The following is an 18,714-nucleotide window of genomic DNA, read 5'->3' on the forward strand; positions in this document are numbered from 1 at the left end:
ACATATGATGGTATCATTTGATGGACTGTGTAGTCCTGTTTGGATTTTATAAGGTCCATAGCTTCTGTTTTACAATGTGTTATTTTTGGCCCACAAGCTAAACAGAACCAGAAGTGCAAAAATTGACTGATGAAAATGATATTGAGCATTTCCTTACCTCTTTTCACATCTGACAACATCATTTCACAGACACTTTGTGATGAAATGACGTCAGCACAGTGTGTGTAGTGTGTACTTGTAACATCAGCTAGACCCATGTAGAAGGCAGATGTGGACTTTTGTTCAATAAGTGTCTTTGACTGCTGAGATTTTCAAACAGGTCTCTGAATAATAGGAGGAGGATCCTGCTGTGAGCTCCACTGGAGACACTGCTGCTGCTTCTTACTTCTTGGACCACCCGTTATTAATACATTGTGTTGAACAGGTGTACATAATAAAGTGTCTGCTGGGTGTAATGTTGTTATTACTCCCATCAGTGTTTTACAAAATCTTCTCATATGTCCTGTTTATTTCTGTTACCAAAAAAGTCCAAACAAAACAACAGTGTGTTTGGGAGGTCTCACAGCTTGTTCTCCTCCTCTGAGCACAACTTTTTTTCTGGGGTCATATTTAAATACTGTTGTGTGATTGGTCAGAATTTTGGAGTGGGTGTAGTGATTGGGGAAAAGTGGAAAAGCCTCTCCACTAACTGAGAATCCACACAGGTCAAACAGTACTGTCTGCCAGACCTCTGGTTCAGTCTATTATCATGCTAGGCGCACGTACACGCCCACCTCTCTGAACATTATCAGCTTGTTACACATTAAGGAAACTGGTGTTTGGGCAAAAAAGCAAAACCATGGAATCATGAATAGTATCAACAAATCTTCCTCCTCCTCCTGAAATGACTGCAAACCTGATGCTCAGCTTCTTTGTCTCCAGGAGTCCTAATTCAAAGGGACTGTTTTCATTTGTTGATGTTTACATGTAGAATGTGTGATTTATGATGCTGCTGCTCAGATGTTTTCATGATGTTTTACCACGATTAAAGAACACGGTGATGTAGTGACTTGTTATATTTAATGTAAGTACTAAATGGTATTAAATACTAAAGTGTGGAATGAGAAGAGACTCATGTGTTTGCATGTCAGTAACACAAAAGAACAGCTTAGCAGAACGGTTGTCATGTGATTGAGGTTTGACTGAGAGCTCGTTCATATGAATCAATGAATTGCTAAGAATGTGAATCAAATAAGAATGAATTTTGGAAAACAGTATTTTCTTTAAATACACAGCAAAAATAAACAAATAGCATGCAGACATGAAAGAAATGACACACTGCTGTAACAATGGCTGCTTCCTCTCACACAGCCACCCTGTGCTTCTGTGTTGGTCGTCAGCCATTACGGGGACATTTGATTTCTTCCCCAGGATCCTCCACTAACAGCTGCTCAGCATCAATCCGAGTAAGAAAAAACACAGTGTTTAGTTGTATGTGTGACACATCACGTGTGAAATGATTTGTCCTGTCAATAGTTATCTTCTTCTCTGACAGCCGTCGTTGGAGGGCCTCGTTCAGTTCTCTCAGTTATTCTTCGTTCTCGTGTAACTGCTGTGTAAGAAGAGCCATTTCCTTTTCCATGGCCTCGAGTTTAAGAGCACGTCTTGTTAATATGTCCACAACTTTACATTCAATCTCTACAAGTTGCCTGCGGAGGTCCTCCCTGGATACAGCAGGGTCACAACAGCTGTCCTATAACACACACATGCACGTTAGTGTGATGACAAAAACAATCATTTTAGACATTTTACTGAAGTTTGAGGTTGAAATAACTCACCATGAGACGTTGGATGAGCTGCATAACCTCCAGGCTCTCAGGAGACTCTAATTCTTCTAGTGAGAAGTCCATTATCTATGAGGACACACCAGGAAGATCCTGAAGCCGAGTGTGTAACAATTTACATCGTAACAGCTCAGAGTGAAAACAACATGAAACTGAAGTTGTGCACATGATTGTGATCAAACAGTGGAATAAAACTCAGTGTTCAGTAAATTAGAAAGCACAGAGGCAACAGTCACAGGTCCACAGGGACCAGGGTCAGGATGAGGTCTACATCTGGGTTTGGATTTCACATGATAACACTGTGCCCAGTTACACATTGAAACTTGAAATAATAACACAAAACAGTGAGGGACACTTCCTGCACTTTTGGACATTAAACAGTGAACAGTGCAGCTTTCTGAATAAAGTACACTGTCTGATGATGGAGCTGTCCTCTGTGTCCTTACTGCAGGTGAACTCTGTAGCTCTCAGCACTGCTTCACCTTTCAGACAAACTTTCTACTGCCTCTATAATCTAACCAACATTGCATGGAAACACTAGCAAACCTCTGGTAGCTGTGTCATGTTATTTTAGACCCTGTTCACACAGAATCGCTGGAATCTGGCTAAGCTCTGAATGCAAATGCAGCTAGCGACTCCCGCTAGCACCGTCAAACTTCCAGGTTCACGGGGAGGGTATCCAGGCCGCGTACAAAAACACTAGAAAGGAATAAACTAGTTACACTAACCAGGGACTCACATTTCTAACTTTACATGCAGTTCTAGAGGAAAAGACCAGAAGAATGCAGAGCTGCTGAACCTTACTGTAGTCCTGCTGCAGTGGATCCACACGTCCTGCTGGAGAGTTGTCTGTAGCAGTCAGACACACACTGACTCGTACTGTTAGATTCACAGAGAGGAAGTTTATGTTTCACTTTGAAGCTCCGCCCTCTGTTTGTATCAACCCCCTCCCACCAACATGGAGGCCATGCTGGCACCATGTTGGCACAGAAAATGTCACATTGTTTACATGAATAATAGTTGTGTATCGTTGTATATTTAGTCAGGTCATGTCAGAGTGTGTCCTGTGTAACTGCACTGATTGGAAGAATTCTACCTTAATTTGTTTTTTACTATTAATTAATTATAGTGTATAGTGATTAATCATTACTATCGTAGTCCTGTGATCCTGTTTTATGATTGTGCTTGTGCCTATTCTAAGATGTGTGTATTCTGAGAAGTTGTGTCTGTCAGATAACAGAGGGTATAAGAAGGGAGCTGCTCTGAAAAGACCTTGAGCACTCCTACAGAGGCTGCTGTCTGTGTCTGTGACTGCTCCTTCCTGCAGGAATAAACACACTTGAGTGAACTCCAGCTATTATCTCTTGTGTATTTTTCTAACATAAATTGGTCCTTCGAGCCGGATCCCAATACGCACTCACTTCTCTGGCGGCTGCTTGATAGTGCACACTGACGAGGGCCTTGCCTCCACTAGAAGCAGGGAGCCACTAGAGGAGGGAGAGCTGACGGGATCCTTATTTGAACCTGCTGTCTTTCACTCTCGTGTACACCGGTGAGAAGTTTTTTTCTTTTTCTTTAAATCTTGCTTCAATACATCTTCTGCATGCATGGCATTTTCTTTCATGATTGTCAGTGTCGCAGTCCTCCATCCAACTAAGTGTGGGGAATAAAAAAACAATGGGGAAATTGCATTTTTGCAACAGCAGGTACAGACAGCAAAGGATAAGTTAAGAAAAGATATATATGATAAAATAAACTACCAATAAAATATAGAATAGAATCATCAACAGTTTACATATGAACAGTTATTGCACAGGTGAGTGGAGGGAGAAGTGGTCTGTAAGAAAACTGTACATAGTGCATCAGAAACTAAATAAATAATGTGTTGTACACTGTGGTGTGTGAATATTGCTCCTATCAGAAGTGGTTATTATACAGTCTGACAGCAGCAGAGGTTGTGTGTAATGACGCGGCTCACCAGCAGAGGGCGTGTGACGGAGCAACAAGCAGAAACTACAGAGGAGAAGAGACACAACAAAGATCAGAACAGACACACTCAGCTCTTCTCTCTGAGACCATGATGATACCGTCACATATCATCACTGCACATGTTTTTGGCTGCACGTCTGGAAATGAGAGGAGACAGAACATTATCATACATGTTGCATAAGTAAAGTCACATGACATGCACCACTGTAAATAAAGGAAACCACATATTTTTAAGACACTTAGAGCATAGAGCCCAAGAAATAATATAATCTAAAGCTCACAAGACACAAGACGAACAGAACAGAACAGAACAAATACTTTATTTATCCCAAACTGGGAAATGTTTTCTATTGCAGCAGCAATGTACAGGGTCAGTATCTTCCTATCTGCTGGTAAAAGTCTTTCTCCCCGTCGGGGAATCGAACCCCGGTCTTCCACGTGACAGGCGGAGATACTATCCACGATACTAAGGAGGAAATTACAGTGGTCCCTCCTATAACGCAGGGTTAGGGTTGCTGAAAACAGGTTTGATCTTTGGTTTCATTCTGTAATACTGGACTTATTTCCTACGAAGGTTTGAACTCTGACAGTGTTTAAACAGAGAGAACGGAGTTTAAAGTGTGCAGTGAGGGGTTCACAGCCTTAAAGCATCTAGAATAATCAAACATGGAGCTGACTACTTCCAGAGCTCCGCTGTCATGGCTCTGCAGGAGGCCAGCACCTGGTCGGCCTGTTCGAGGACACCAACCTGTGCGCCATCCACGCCAAGAGGCTCACCATCACGCCCAAAGACATCCAGCTGGCCCGCTGCATCCACGGAGAGAGAGCTTGAAGTGTCCGCGGCTCCTCAAACCACAGCGGCTCTTTAAGAGCCACCTCAGTGTCCTCTAAAGAGCGGCTCCTCATCCTCTGCCTCTGCTGCTCATCACTCTGTCTGATGCACAGAATAATCAGTCTCTTCTGAAATAAATATCATCTTTTATCTTTTGTAAGATGCAGTGTAATAATACACATGTTGAACTCTTCAAGATGAATAATGGTCCGTCTCAGGGACATTTATTTATTGGTTGGTTCAAGGATGTAATATCAAACTGACACCGAGGAATATTTAACAGGAAACTATAATAAATGTTTTACAATAAATACATAATATCATTTATAAATAGCTTTAATAAGTATAGGTTTATTATGTGTAAAAGCATGATGACCTATGGAATGATAACACTAAAAAACTCTGCTGCTCCAGGAACGGTACAGGCGGTGACTCCTGCAGTCCGCCATCAGACTCATCATGTAATTTAACCACAGGGATTAATAAAGTCATTCTTGAAAATATTCATGTATTGTTTCTATAGTTTTATATGTTTAGTAAATATAGGTTTATCACTGCTTTAGTATATAAGTAAACACATGAACTAACACTAACAAAACAAACCCCAGTGAACCAGGTGTATGGAGTCATAAGTTTTGTTAACCTGAAAAAATAAAATTCATTCAAACACTAAAACTTGAAACTGAAAATTTATGTTTTGATGTTGAGTTTTTTCAGCTCAAAATTTTTTTTGAATCAACTTTGAAATTCTTTTGAATAAATAGTTTATTTTCAGGTTTCATGTCAATCATTATTTTCATATTTACCATTTTATTTTTTCAGTTTCCGAGTTTTTGTTTTCAGATTCAAATCTTAATTTTTTACAGTTTCACATCTTGTTTCTTCAGGTTCAAATCATTTTTTCAGCTTCAGATTTACTTTTCAGGTTCAAATCTTTTTTCCACTTTCGCCTCTCCTTTTTTCACCTTTGAGGTTTTGACCCTGATTTTGCGGGGGGGTGGGACATGGGTGTGGCCTGCTGAGTGACAGCAGGACAATGATGCTGAGGCCTTAGCTCGGCCATGGTGCCTTCAGGGAACATCGGACGTGTGTCAGTTAAACTTAACATGCGCTATCTATCGTATTGACGTGACTGGCTGCAAAACACTGACACCAGGCAAAGTTGTAGACAGTGTTGCATCAAAAGGGAGAATATTAATAATTTGTGGAAGCGATAAGACGCTAAACACATCATGCAGGCCTCCTGGCGGACCCTGTAAGGAACTATCGGCTGGCTGTCACTCTCTTCCTGCTCTGTGCACCGGAGAAGAAGTACGCGCACTCAATGAGCGTCAGTGCTGAGTTACAGCGAGACTCAACTGGTGAAAACACCGAATACGGCGCAATATGGCAGAGAAAAAATTGAGTCGGAAAAGCCACAACCAGAAAATGTCTTGATGCAGAAAGATGTGAGACAAGAGTGGTTATCGGTACGACTTCACCTGGCGACGACTGGCCGAGCAGACAGACTTCTATCAGAGCTGCTCGCTGCTTCTCTCGCTGAGCAGGTTGAATAAAGTCCATCACTGTTCTGTTTGTGTCACAGCTGTTATCATGTAAACAGACACAGACAGAGCAACAACAGGGAGGCTGCTGTACATGGAGCAGCAGACCGTTAATGAGCAGATCACTGCTGAATAACAGAAGCTCTAGTTCAGCTCCACACTTCAGAGCTGCAGCCTCAGCACTCTGTTGTTTCATCATGTGACTGTTTACAGTCATGATAACCTGCGGCCGCTTGCTGACGTCATGTGATCGTCGTTCCTTCCTGCAGCGTCACACAACGGGGGACTCAACAAAGTCTGCACAGTGACAGAGAGCTGTGCGCACATGTTGTATGAGTCACATGTTCTGATCAACTCCAACATTTCAACCATCTTCAGCAGTTTTTAATTACATTTTATTGATGGAATGCAGGCAGTGAGATTCAGGGTATATAAATACAGTTTATTTTATTTCTTATATTTTATGAGCTCACACAGACATGAATAAACTCCATGAACTCCACAGTCCTCCTGAACAGATGTGTGTTATCTTAAGAATAACATGCAAAGAATATTGGAGAATATAGACCATAAATCCACAATATAGAAGTAATATATACAGTGAAATAAAAGAAGACTGAGCCATCTGAGGCTGCACTGCAGCGCCACCTGCTGGCAGAGCGCCGTCACAGCAGGGACACAGTTAGTGACATAAAAGCTGTTTTTATGTCACAGTTCTTTACACGTGATGAACACAATAAATGAAACAAGTGTACAAAAACAGTTACATCACACTTAAATTGTTCTGATCTATAAACATTGATCATGAATAGGTACAGATCAAACAAACTGTCCGCTCCAATCAGGTTCATGTTTCTGTTCTGGCACATCGTTGACACATTCAAATCCTTCACGATTATTTATTGTCAAATCGCACATCCCTAGTTAGAGAGAGCAGACTCAATCTCATCCTCTCCATACTTGGACCAGAGATTGTGCTGGACTGTCCTATTGACTTCCTCCAGTCTGGTTTCACAATCTTTCATTGTCTTTCCCAGGTCTGCCTGCAACTGCACGCTCAGCTTAGCTTCTTTATCCACCCCTTCAGCCTCTGTGATGTCCGCCAACAGTCCGGTCCAGTAGTCATCATTACTCACTGACTTTCCTGGCATGAAGGGTAAGTGTTTTGAACTCCTCTTGTAGCTCAGTCTTTGTCATGTTCCCAGCAGCCCAGCTCAGGTAGTTTGCTTGTTTGGTGAAGGCACTTTTCAACTGACAACTCAAAGCTCTTCTTTTCCTTTTATTGCAAGTTGGTATGATGACATTAAGTTGCAGTGGCAATGGTGATTGCTTGGTTTGGTTTGATTAGAATCACTTAACCGCCTAGAATCGCCTAGGTTGATAACCTTAAAGACAAATTAAACCTGGTGTTAAACACTTTTCAAGATAACACAATAAACTTAACTAAAGCATAACATTGTAGCTATTTTTGCTAACTAAACAGCTTTCATTTCAACTTCAACTTAAATTGTTCATGAACACAAGTAGTACATTTGTCTCTTTACAAAGTCCAGTCTTTACCAGTTGTCTTTGTGTCTTGCCTTAAGCTGAGAGTTCCATGGTGCTGAGGCTTACTGACTGTAAGGCAGCGGTCCCCAACCTTTTTTGCACCACGGACCGGTATCATGTAAAACAATACTTTCACGGACCGGCACAGAAAAAAAAGTGCATACAAAGACAACTTACTCTTATGCTTAATTAGTGGGAGCCTTTGAGCTTTCTCAGCAATGAGGCGGTCCCATCTAGGGATAATGGGAGACAATGACACCCGAAGTGTGTTTCTTATGTCCAGTCCACTCCGTAATTCTGTTTTGGCCGTCATTAATTGCTTCAGTCGTTCTTGTTCATGTTTTCTTCCATGGCTTGTCTTTTAATGCAGGGTGCTCGGTCTCGCAGTTTTGAAGGCTTCGTTGCCTCATTTGCGAGTCTGTCGCCACATATCACTCAGAGCGGACTTGGTGTGTGAGAATCACCTGTTGCAATAAATCCGTATTTTAAATAGGACTCCTGATATAGTCTTTTAAATGCAGGTTTCTTTTTCTTTGAAGGGGTAGGCTCCTCTTCTTCTGTCTCCTCGTTAGGCCTTTTCCCCTTTCCGAAGAAGCTCTCCAAAGACGTTTGTTTTTTATTCATTTTTGCTTGTGGGCTTAATTTTGGGGTTCCGTATCCCGTGACCGAGACAAGCGTCTGGGCAGGTGCTTAAAGGCACAGGCGGATGAATCTGATCGATTTATAAATGAAACAGCTTTCAGACTCAGATAATGAATAATATATGTTTTGCTCAGTCTTTCTGTGCGGCCCGGTACCAAATGACCCACGGACCGGTACCGGTCCCCGGCCCGGTGGTTGGGGACCACTGCTGTAAGGTGTGTGATCCATGCTGCTTCTGCTCTGCTCCATCCTATGCTGATCTGCAGTTCATTGATTGCTGAGCTCCATCTAGTGGACAGACAGTAGAAGTGAATCAGGAAATGTCTTTCAGACACTTGTTGGACCGGTTTCACCGTCACTGACGTGTTCAGACTGTGAGGCTGTGAGGAAGTGACGGCGTCCTCAGATCAGATTGTGTCAGACAGCAGGACTGAGGAGGACCAGGAGCAGCTTCTTCTCCACACAGGAAGCTGGAAAGTGTCTGTAAGTCCATCTGAACTGATCCAGCAGGTGAGAGTCCTTCCAGAGAAATCTCTCCATGTCTGATCACACTGTGCTGCATCACTGACTGATGGTACAGTACAGATGTTTCTGCTGCTGATTGGCTGCTTTCTCTTTGCTCTTTGATGACTTTTATAGCAGATGAACAGCTGTTTCAGAACAAGTTGTTACTTGTAGTGTTTTTCTGTTCGAGTCACAGCAGACTGTAGAACACAGCTCTCAGGTCACATGATCAGTGAGAAATGCAGGGAGTGTCAGAACCGGTCTGACAGCTTTCTGAGTTTTTGTGTTCACTGAGCTGTGTGGAGTTACTGTAATTCAATTCATGTCAGACAGACAAACAACAAGCGTCTCTGTTGATCGTTCTCTCTGTAAAGTTCAGCAGCTTCATTTGCTCTGAAACTCAGATCGACTCGTTCAAAGCTTCAAGCGGAGAAAAGGTCGCTTTATTCTGACTTTATCAGATCAGTCTGTTTCAGGTTTAACACGCCTGTGCTGCGTTTTATTTTTCATGAATTCATATCGATGATTGAAACTCATCAGAAGAAACATTTTCTCTTCAAGGGTTCATAAATATGTGAATCTAATATTTGCCATGAGGAGAAGTGTGTCAGTCCTCAGAGCTCAGACAGTAGCTGCTCATGTGTTTGTCCTTTCTATAGAAAACAGTCCACAGACTGTTACAGAGGAAGGTCTCAGTGCTTCACTCAGTCTGTTCACACTGTGACAGAAACACACATGAACACATGTTCATTTATTCACATGTTCACACATGGAGAGAAGTGACAGAATTCTGAAGCAAACACTGAATGTGTGTGTGCACTGTTCCACTTACAGCATGTGACATCAATAATAACAGCATCAGAGATGTTGGTGTGTTTACAGACTCACCAAAATAAAAGCCTGAGAACCAAACCTGGTCTGAGGCTCTGATGCTAAGCTAACAGCATGATTAGCCTGTTAGCATCTACATGAAGGATCAATAACAACATGCTGACTGTGTGTTTCTGTGTCATGTTGCTGTGTTTGTGTGAAGGTGTGAGCTCTGCTATGAGTCAGTGTGAGGACAGAGAGGAGGGAGTCCCTCCCTCTAAAAGCCCTCTGTGTGGGGACCATGAGAGCCGGACCAAAGCTCAGAGGTAAGAGGACCGTCTCTGACTGTCCATGACTCTTCTCCATGTCAGAGCTCACACTCACATTATTCACACATCTGTGTGTTCAAGAACAAAGCAGCAGCACACTGCACACTCTGCTGGACCTGGACCTGGACCTGGACCTGGGCCTGGACCTGGACCTGGGCCTGGACCTGGGCCTGGACCTGGACCTGGGCCTGGGCCTGGACCTGGACCTGGACCTGGACCTGGGCCTGGACCTGGACCTGGACCTGGACCTGGACCTGGGCCTGGACCTGGACCTGGACCTGGACCTGGACCTGGACCTGGACCTGCCAGCTGTGTGTCCATGAAGAGTGATTGGTCAAAGGATCATCCCATTGATTTCAAAGATGTTGATCCATCTGAGGGTCAAAGGTCAGAGTTAATGTCACAGCTGCAGTTTGTTTCCATCATTATTAAACATTTAAAGTGTAACATGATGTTCAGCAGCATTTTTCCAGAAGAAGCTCAGAGTCAGTGTTTGTGATTCTATCAGGATCCAGGATGTGAGAGCAGACTCTGCTGGACCTGGACCCAGCTGTGTGTCCATGAAAAGTGATTGGTCGATGGGTGAGCCCTTTGATTTCAAAGCTGATCAGCCATCTGATGATCAAAGGTAAGAATCACTCTGGAAGTGTCTCCATGCTGTGATGAGCTCTGCTGGACTCTTGGGGTTGTATGTGTCTGTTTGCTCTGCAGGTGGTTGATGGTTTGGAGCATCTGTAGCACAGAGTAATGCATATTTACAGTGCTGCTTCAAAGTGTATGAATCATTTAAAATCTTCTATATGTCTGCATAAACATGACTTAAACATCTGCCTCACTGTACTAGAAAGGCAGCCCACTGAAACAAAGTATGGAAAGACATTTCAGTAATAAAACATTTAAATAAATGATAGATTCATACACTGTATGTAAATATTATTGTGCTGCCCCCTATAGTCAGCCAAAATTCTATGTTTGAGTTGAGATTGTCCTACGAGGCTTCCGTAGTAGCATAATGGTTCCAGAGCCAAGTGGAAAGTTTCTGCTGTGTTTTTTCATCCTGCTACATGTTTTTTAGTCGTCTGAGAATATCTGTCTGTAAGTATTATGTTTCATAAGCCCTTACCTTACGTCATGCGCTCATAGGAGGCACTTTAAGTTATTTAAGTTTAAGAAAACGGGTTAAAAGTGTGACGCTAATAGCGCTAGCGACCTTATGGGTTTTTCAATGCAAATTAGCATTGTGCTAATCGCTAGCGGTTTATGCATTTTTCTGTTGTCTAGCTCAGCTATGTTTTGTCGGCCTGCAGAATTCAGCATTGATCGTGTTTCGGGTCATATTTATGCAGAAATATAGAAAGTTTGACCAACTTCCCAAAACGACTGTAGCTGTCAGCCTATATGTAGCTAGGAGCTAGTCTCCTCCTCCTCAGATTCCCAGGGTCCTGGTTTGGATTTTTGCACGTACCTCACACTGCTGATTATTCTGACTTGAACACAGCCTGTGCAGAACTTTAAGGTGGCTTCTGTTCTTCGGTGTTTTTGGTTGAATTTGGTCAAATTGTGATCAAATAAATTGTGTGATAACAGTCTTTCAGTCTCTTGTAGTGGCCATCATGGACACTGATCCAGCTCTGTGTCCATGAAAAGTGAACATTTCAAAAATGTTGATACCACTTTAAGTCCTGTTTCTGTAACTTAGCAGAGTTCTTCAATGATCATGTGGGTCTGCTTGGCTCTGTAAAAGACCCATAAGCAGGTCTGTGTTTGTAGATGTATAATAGAAAGTATCAGTATGTATTTATGTTGTCATGTTATCATCTCATGGTGGTTTCTGAAGGCTTTAAGTAAAGGAAATAACAAAGGTCTGCAGTGTGATGATATAGACTCTATATCATCACACTGCAACATTGTCTGACTGCGATTCATTACAAACCCATCCTGCTGCACATCGTTTAATGTTAAAGAAAGAGAAACATGATGAGTGGAAGATTTAACTGAAATCTTACAGCTGTGCTGGCAGCCATTAAAGCAGAATATGTGAAGAAGAACAAATTACAAACCTGCTGGATGCAGCTGAACAGTGTGGAGTCAGGATAGTTTTCATTTTTAATACAACAATGCTTGTTTGTCACCAGTCTGTTGACTGTTGTGTATCTGTTTAAAGTGAAAACACATCAAAACACTTAGTGAAGTGATTGTGTTGTTAAATGCTGATGTTTCTGTCACAGACTGCAGCAACCCAGTGTTCAGACTCCTGCTCAGGACGCCATATTTATGGTGAGTACAAACAGCTTCTAACTACAACACAACAGTCCTGGTGCTTTACAGAGACCCAGAGCCTGACCCCTGAGCAAGCATTCACAGAGACAGAACTGTGGTAGTAATACTTATAACTACAGCAGCTGTGCATACACAACACTTCATATCTGATGTTGTAGATTCAAGTAATACATGTATGAACATAAGCTGTAATATCATGAAACACTAAACTGTTATTCTGCTCCTCAAAGTCTGAGAGTTTATACTCTGTTGTTCTGTTCCAGCTGCTGGAGGAGAACATTGTCAGGTTTGTGAAGGATGAGCTGAAGAAGATCCAGAAGCTCCTGAGTCCAGATTACCCAGAATGCTCAGAGAGCCAGAGGGAGGATGAGGAGGATGAAGAGCAGAGGAGCAGCAGAGAGTCATTAGTGCAGATCACAGTGCACTTCCTGAGGAGGATGAAGCAGGAGGAGCTGGCTGAGCGTCTGCAGAGCAGTAAGAGGATTTGAAGAGCTTTAACATGATGGAAAGAGGAAATGAAGTTTACATTTACACACTCTGCTGTTAATATGATGCAGACATCTGTGAATTCTTCTGACTGAAAACACAAACTGTTTGTCTACAACTGATGAACAGATTTCATGGAGACAGAAAATATTAATTTGACACATTTATTGTAGCGTTCACTTATTAATGACATTTATTGTTTGTTCAGGAACTCGTGCTGCAGAGTGTGGACGTAAACTCAAGTCTAACCTGAGGAAGAAGTTCCAGTGTGTGTTTGAGGGGATCGCTAAAGCAGGAGAGCCGACCCTTCTGAACCAGATCTACACAGAGCTCTACATCACAGAGGGGGGGACTGCAGAGGTCAATGAGGAACATGAGGTCAGACAGATTGAAGCAGCATCCAGGAAAGCACACAGACCAGAAACAAGCATCAGACCAGAAGGCATCTTTAAAGGCTCACCTGGAAGACAGGAACCAATCAGAACAGTGATGACAAAGGGAGTGGCTGGCATCGGGAAAACAGTCCTAACACAGAAGTTCACTCTGGACTGGGCTGAAGACAAAGGCAACCAGGACATCCAGTTCACATTTCCATTCACTTTCAGAGAGCTGAATGTGCTGAGAGAGAGAAAGTTCAGCTTGGTGGAACTTGTTCATCACTTCTTCACTGAAACCAAAGAAGCAGGAATCTGCAGCTTTCAGCACCTCCAGGTGGTCTTCATCTTTGATGGTCTGGATGAGTGTCGACTTCCTCTGGACTTCCACAACAATGAGACCCTTACTGATGTCACAAAGTCCACCTCAGTGGATGTGCTGCTGACAAACCTCATCAGGGGGAAGCTGCTTCCCTCTGCTCGCCTCTGGATAACCACACGACCTGCAGCAGCCAATCAGATCCCTCCTGACTGTGTGGACGTGGTGACAGAGGTCAGAGGGTTCACCGACCCACAGAAGGAGGAGTACTTCAGGAAGAGGTTCAGAGAGGAGGAGCAGGCCAGCAGGATCATCTCCCACATCAAGACATCACGAAGCCTCCACATCATGTGCCACATCCCAGTCTTCTGCTGGATCACTGCTACAGTTCTGGAGGACATGTTGGAAACCAGAGAGAGAGCAGAGCTGCCCAAGACCCTGACTGAGATGTACATCCACTTCCTGGTGGTTCAGACCAAATTGAAGGAGGTCAAGTATGATGGAGGAGCTGAAACAGATCCACAGTGGAACAAAAACAACAGGGAGATGATCCAGTCTCTGGGAAAACTGGCTTTTGATCAGCTGCAGAAAGGAAAACTGATCTTCTATGAGTCAGACCTGACAGAGTGTGGCATCGATATCAGAGCAGCCTCAGTGTACTCAGGAGTGTTCACACAGATCTTTAAAGAGGAGAGAGGCCTGTACCAGGACAAGGTGTTCTGCTTCATCCATCTGAGTGTTCAGGAGTTTCTGGCTGCTTTCCACCTCATACGCTGTTTCATTGATGGGGACACTAAGAAGCTGATGGTGTTCATGGGAGAGGAAAAGAGGTATTGGCCATTCCTGGGTATGAAAAAAAGGTATTGGTCATCTCTGGATGACATCCTGGACAGAGTCATGGAGAAATCTCTGAACAGTGAAACTGGCCACCTGGACCTGATGGTTCGCTTCCTTCATGGTCTCTCCCTGCAGTCAAACCAGAGACTCTTAGGAGACCTGCTGGGTCAGACAGAGATCAGTTCAGAGGCCATCCAGAGAGCCATCAACAACCTGAAACAGAGACGCACTCATACAGTGTCCCCTGACAGAAGCATCAACATCTTCCACTGTCTGATGGAGATGAACGACCTCTCAGTGCATCAGGAGATCCAAGAGTTCCTGCAGTCAGAGAACAGATCAGAGAAGGAACTTTCTGAGATCCACTGCTCAGCTCTGGCCTACATGCTGCAGATGTCAGAGGAGGTTCTTGATGAGCTAGACCTGATGAAGTACAACACAACAACAGAAGGACGTTTGAGACTGCTTCCAGCTGTGAGGAACTGCAGAAAGTTCAGGTGAGTCCAGATGTGACCAATCAGTGTAGATTACTGGTTTAGTTCTTAGACACATTCACACTGTATGTTTCTCTCTAACAGAGCTCCTTGTGTTCATTGACACATCACATCAGCTGTGTTTTTGTCTCAGATGTTCTTCTACTGTGAAAACATTGTTTTGTATGTTTCTGTTTGAAGCTGTTAAATGAATGGACAATAAATCTGACTGTATTTGTAGTTAAAACAGCTGCATGTGGCCAAAGAGCTGCACAAACTACATAGATACAAAGACTGCAAAAACTGCAGCGCAACATCATGGTATGCAAACATGCAGACACATACCATTACACAAACAGTTCAATCAGGATGTCACACAACTGAATAACTCTTTAAAGTCTCTGAATGAAAGAGAAGAATTTATCTTTCAGCAATATCAGCTGGAAGAACCTACAACAGAGGAATAAAGTGAAATACACTGTCAAAATGAGACGATGAGAATGATCAGAACTATTGTTACATGTCAAACAGTCAGATCAAATGAGATCACTGCTACTACTTAAAGTGTCCCTTTCATCATGTTCTGATATTTCTGTCATCACAGACTTTCTGACTGTGACCTCTCAGAGACTCACTGGGAAGTTGTGGCCTCAGCTCTGAAGTCCGACCCCTCCCACCTGACAGAGCTCGACATGAACCGGAACAGGCTGCAGGATTCAGGACTGAAGCAGCTATGTGCTGGACTGGACAGTCCTCACTGCATACTGCAGGTTCTCAGGTCAGTTAATGTTATTATTAGGCTGAGGTCCAGTTTTTAAATCATCTGTCAGGACTGACAGACAGAAAAGGACCACAGACATGTGTATCTTCAGTCACTGTTGCTCTGATGACAAATCAGATCTACTCATATGTTCAAATGTTGCTCAGTAATTCAGTGAATAATTATTATTTTCTTCCCTCCCAGTAACAGTAATCTGTATGTTTTAATGTTATCCCATATTATTAGATGATCAGTGGTATCAATGGCTCTATCAATGTCTTGTATTGTTTTATTAGGTTGTGTGGCTGTGGTTTGTCAGAGATCAGCTCTCTGGGATCAGCTCTGAAGGCTAACCCCTCCCAGCTGAGATATCTGGACCTCAGTGGGAACCACCTGCAGGATGTGGAGCAGCTACGTGGTTTTCTGGAGAGTTGTGGACTGCAGACTCTGAGGTCAGTCTCAATAGTTTTATGTGTTGTGATGTAAAGTTTGTGGTGGGGTGAGCTCTGAAGTCCCAAGACTGCAGATCCTCAGGTCAGGGTAAATCTGGCATTTCAGGGTGGCCTTTTATTGTGGGCAGTTTGAGGTACACCTGTGCACTAATCATGATGTCAGATCAGCATCTTGATGTGGCACACCTGTGAGGTGGGATGGATTATCTCAGCAAAGCAGAAGTGCTCACTATCACACATTTAGACAGATTTGTGAACAATGTTTGAGAGGAATGGTAATATTGTGTATCTTGAATGAAGTTTAGATCTTCAAGTCCATCTCATGAAACATGGGAGCAAAAACAAAAGTGTTGCGTTTATATTTTTGTTGAGTGTATAACCACTGACATTACTAAGCTTAGACAATAGTGTCCTTTCATGTTGTAGAATTGTTTTTGTCATTGCACTGCTCTACTTTTTACAATTATTCAGTATTGTTAAATGTACACATTTCATTTCTTTCAGGCTGAGCAGCTGTAACCTCTCAGAGAGAAGCTGTGAAGCTCTGTCCTCAGTCCTCAGCTCCCAGTCCTCTAGTCTGAGAGAGCTGGACCTGGATAATAATGACCTGCAGGATTCAGGAGTGAAGCAGCTGTCTCACGGATTAGGAGGTCCAGATTGTAGATTGGAGACTCTCAGGTCAGGATCCAGCTTTTTGATCATCAGTTAAATTCTGCTTCATGTTCATGTTGAAGATCTGTTGGATTTTCCTTCTTTCTTCTTGAGTTCATGACATGTTTTGTTCCTCCAGTCTGTCAGGTTGTCTGATCACACAGGAGGGCTGTGCTTCTCTGGCCTCGGCTCTGACCTCCAACCCCTCCTATCTGAGAGAGCTGGACCTGAGCTAAAATCATCCAGGAGACTCAGGAGTGGAGCTGCTGTCTGCTTTACTCAACAGTCCAGATTGTAGTCTGAAGACTCTCAGGTACACAGAGACCACAGAGCATGAGTCCTCCTCAGCCTGTCAGTTTAGCTCATATATCCACAGCTGTTGATGGATGGATCCATCATGATCCATCATGTTAACTTCACTTTTCTTTATACACATTCTTCATATCAAAATACAGACTGATTTTGAGTCACACTTAGTGCAGATCAAATACAAAATGATGCCCTACTTATTAATGTCCTCAGCTGTAAGAACCACTGAATTATTTCCACAAACAAATGTTCCTGAAACAATCCATATGTGAAGCTTCAGAGGAGACAACAACACAATGGTAGAAGGAGGAGTTCCTTCAGTCGGAGACAGAGAGCAGGGAGACACTACAATATTATCACTGTAAAAACTACACACAGACATGAGTGAATGTATTTATTTGAAGTGTGTCAGAAACTCTTCCATCCATGACACATGTGAACCAGGCTTGTGTTTGCATATAGAGTGAAAGGAACAAACAGTCAGAGACAGTGTGGCTTGTTTGCTGCTTTGGATAAATGCACAATGCTGAGATCAAACCTACACTGTTGCTGCATGAAGAGGATTTTACAGTAAAGCACTGACAGAGAGCAATATTTCACAGAATGGAGGACATGAATAAACACAGAGCAGATCAGGAGAGACTCTTCTGGAGTCGACACAGATGAGTTTCAGTCTGTTTGTGTGTCTCTGACAAACTGAGGAGCTCTGCTTCATGTTGATCAGCAGTTTGGACTCATGTTGGTTAGAAAATCATTCTGACTGTGTTTCTTCCTGCAGGGTGGAGCATGGTGGAGAGCAGAGGTTAAAACCTGGGCTGAGGAAGTGTAAGTTTGACTCAGTCTTTCCTCATGTTATTGTGCATGAGTCAGTGTTCTATCAGTCCATCAGAGCTGTTGTAGCGCAGCCTCGGCGGTTGGATTTCTTTGGTGTTTACTGGAGTTTATTACTCCCCAGCAGGAGTTTTAGGTTCCAGCTTTGTCATTGGTTTTCCTTTTTTCTCTTGTTAGGGAGCTTTAGTGTGTTGTAGTGTCTCTGTGTTTGTTTGGGCACTGCTCAGCTCTGAGTTCATGAACTGCAGCCTAACACTGAAACCAGCCTGTGTAGCTGCCGATCTGAGAGTGGGGACGAGTGGGGAGGTGCAGACATGCTGTGTGTGGGTTTCCCCTCAGCCTGGGACATAACAGAGACAACCAAAGCAGACAAAAGACAAAATCCAATAAGAGACCACAAAGGGTTGAAAAGGTCCAAACACAGGAAGAAACAGCTCCACAGTCCAAAAGCAGGCAGGACTCAGACACAAAGAATCTCATCCAAAGGGTCAGACTGGACTGATGGACTGAAGAGTGAAGACACTGAGACACTGAGCTGTGAGCAGCATTATTAGGGTTAGGGTTAGGGCGAGAAACGCCACTGTTTAAGAAAACGAGTTACCACCAAAATAAGTTTCACACGGGGTCTGTTTAAAGTTTTTAATCATTTAGTAACAAAACACGTTATCCGCCATGTTTCCCTGCACCGTTTCTTCCCTTTTTTCCCAATCTGCTACAAACGCCCTGATTTTCAGCACAATGCAGCATTTCCATTCAACCAATCACGGGGCAGCTTTCCAACCGTCATGGCGGCGCCCTGTCAGTAGATAGAAAGTATGTCCAGTCATCTTTTAAATGACAGACCACATTAACTTATCATTCATTTTTGTGCAGCCGCCACAACTTCCATTTCACAAACCATTTTTTAATCTTCAGTTATTA

Source organism: Parambassis ranga, unplaced genomic scaffold (genome assembly GCF_900634625.1).
Source record: "Parambassis ranga unplaced genomic scaffold, fParRan2.1 scaffold_24_arrow_ctg1, whole genome shotgun sequence".
Taxonomy (NCBI): domain Eukaryota; kingdom Metazoa; phylum Chordata; class Actinopteri; family Ambassidae; genus Parambassis; species Parambassis ranga.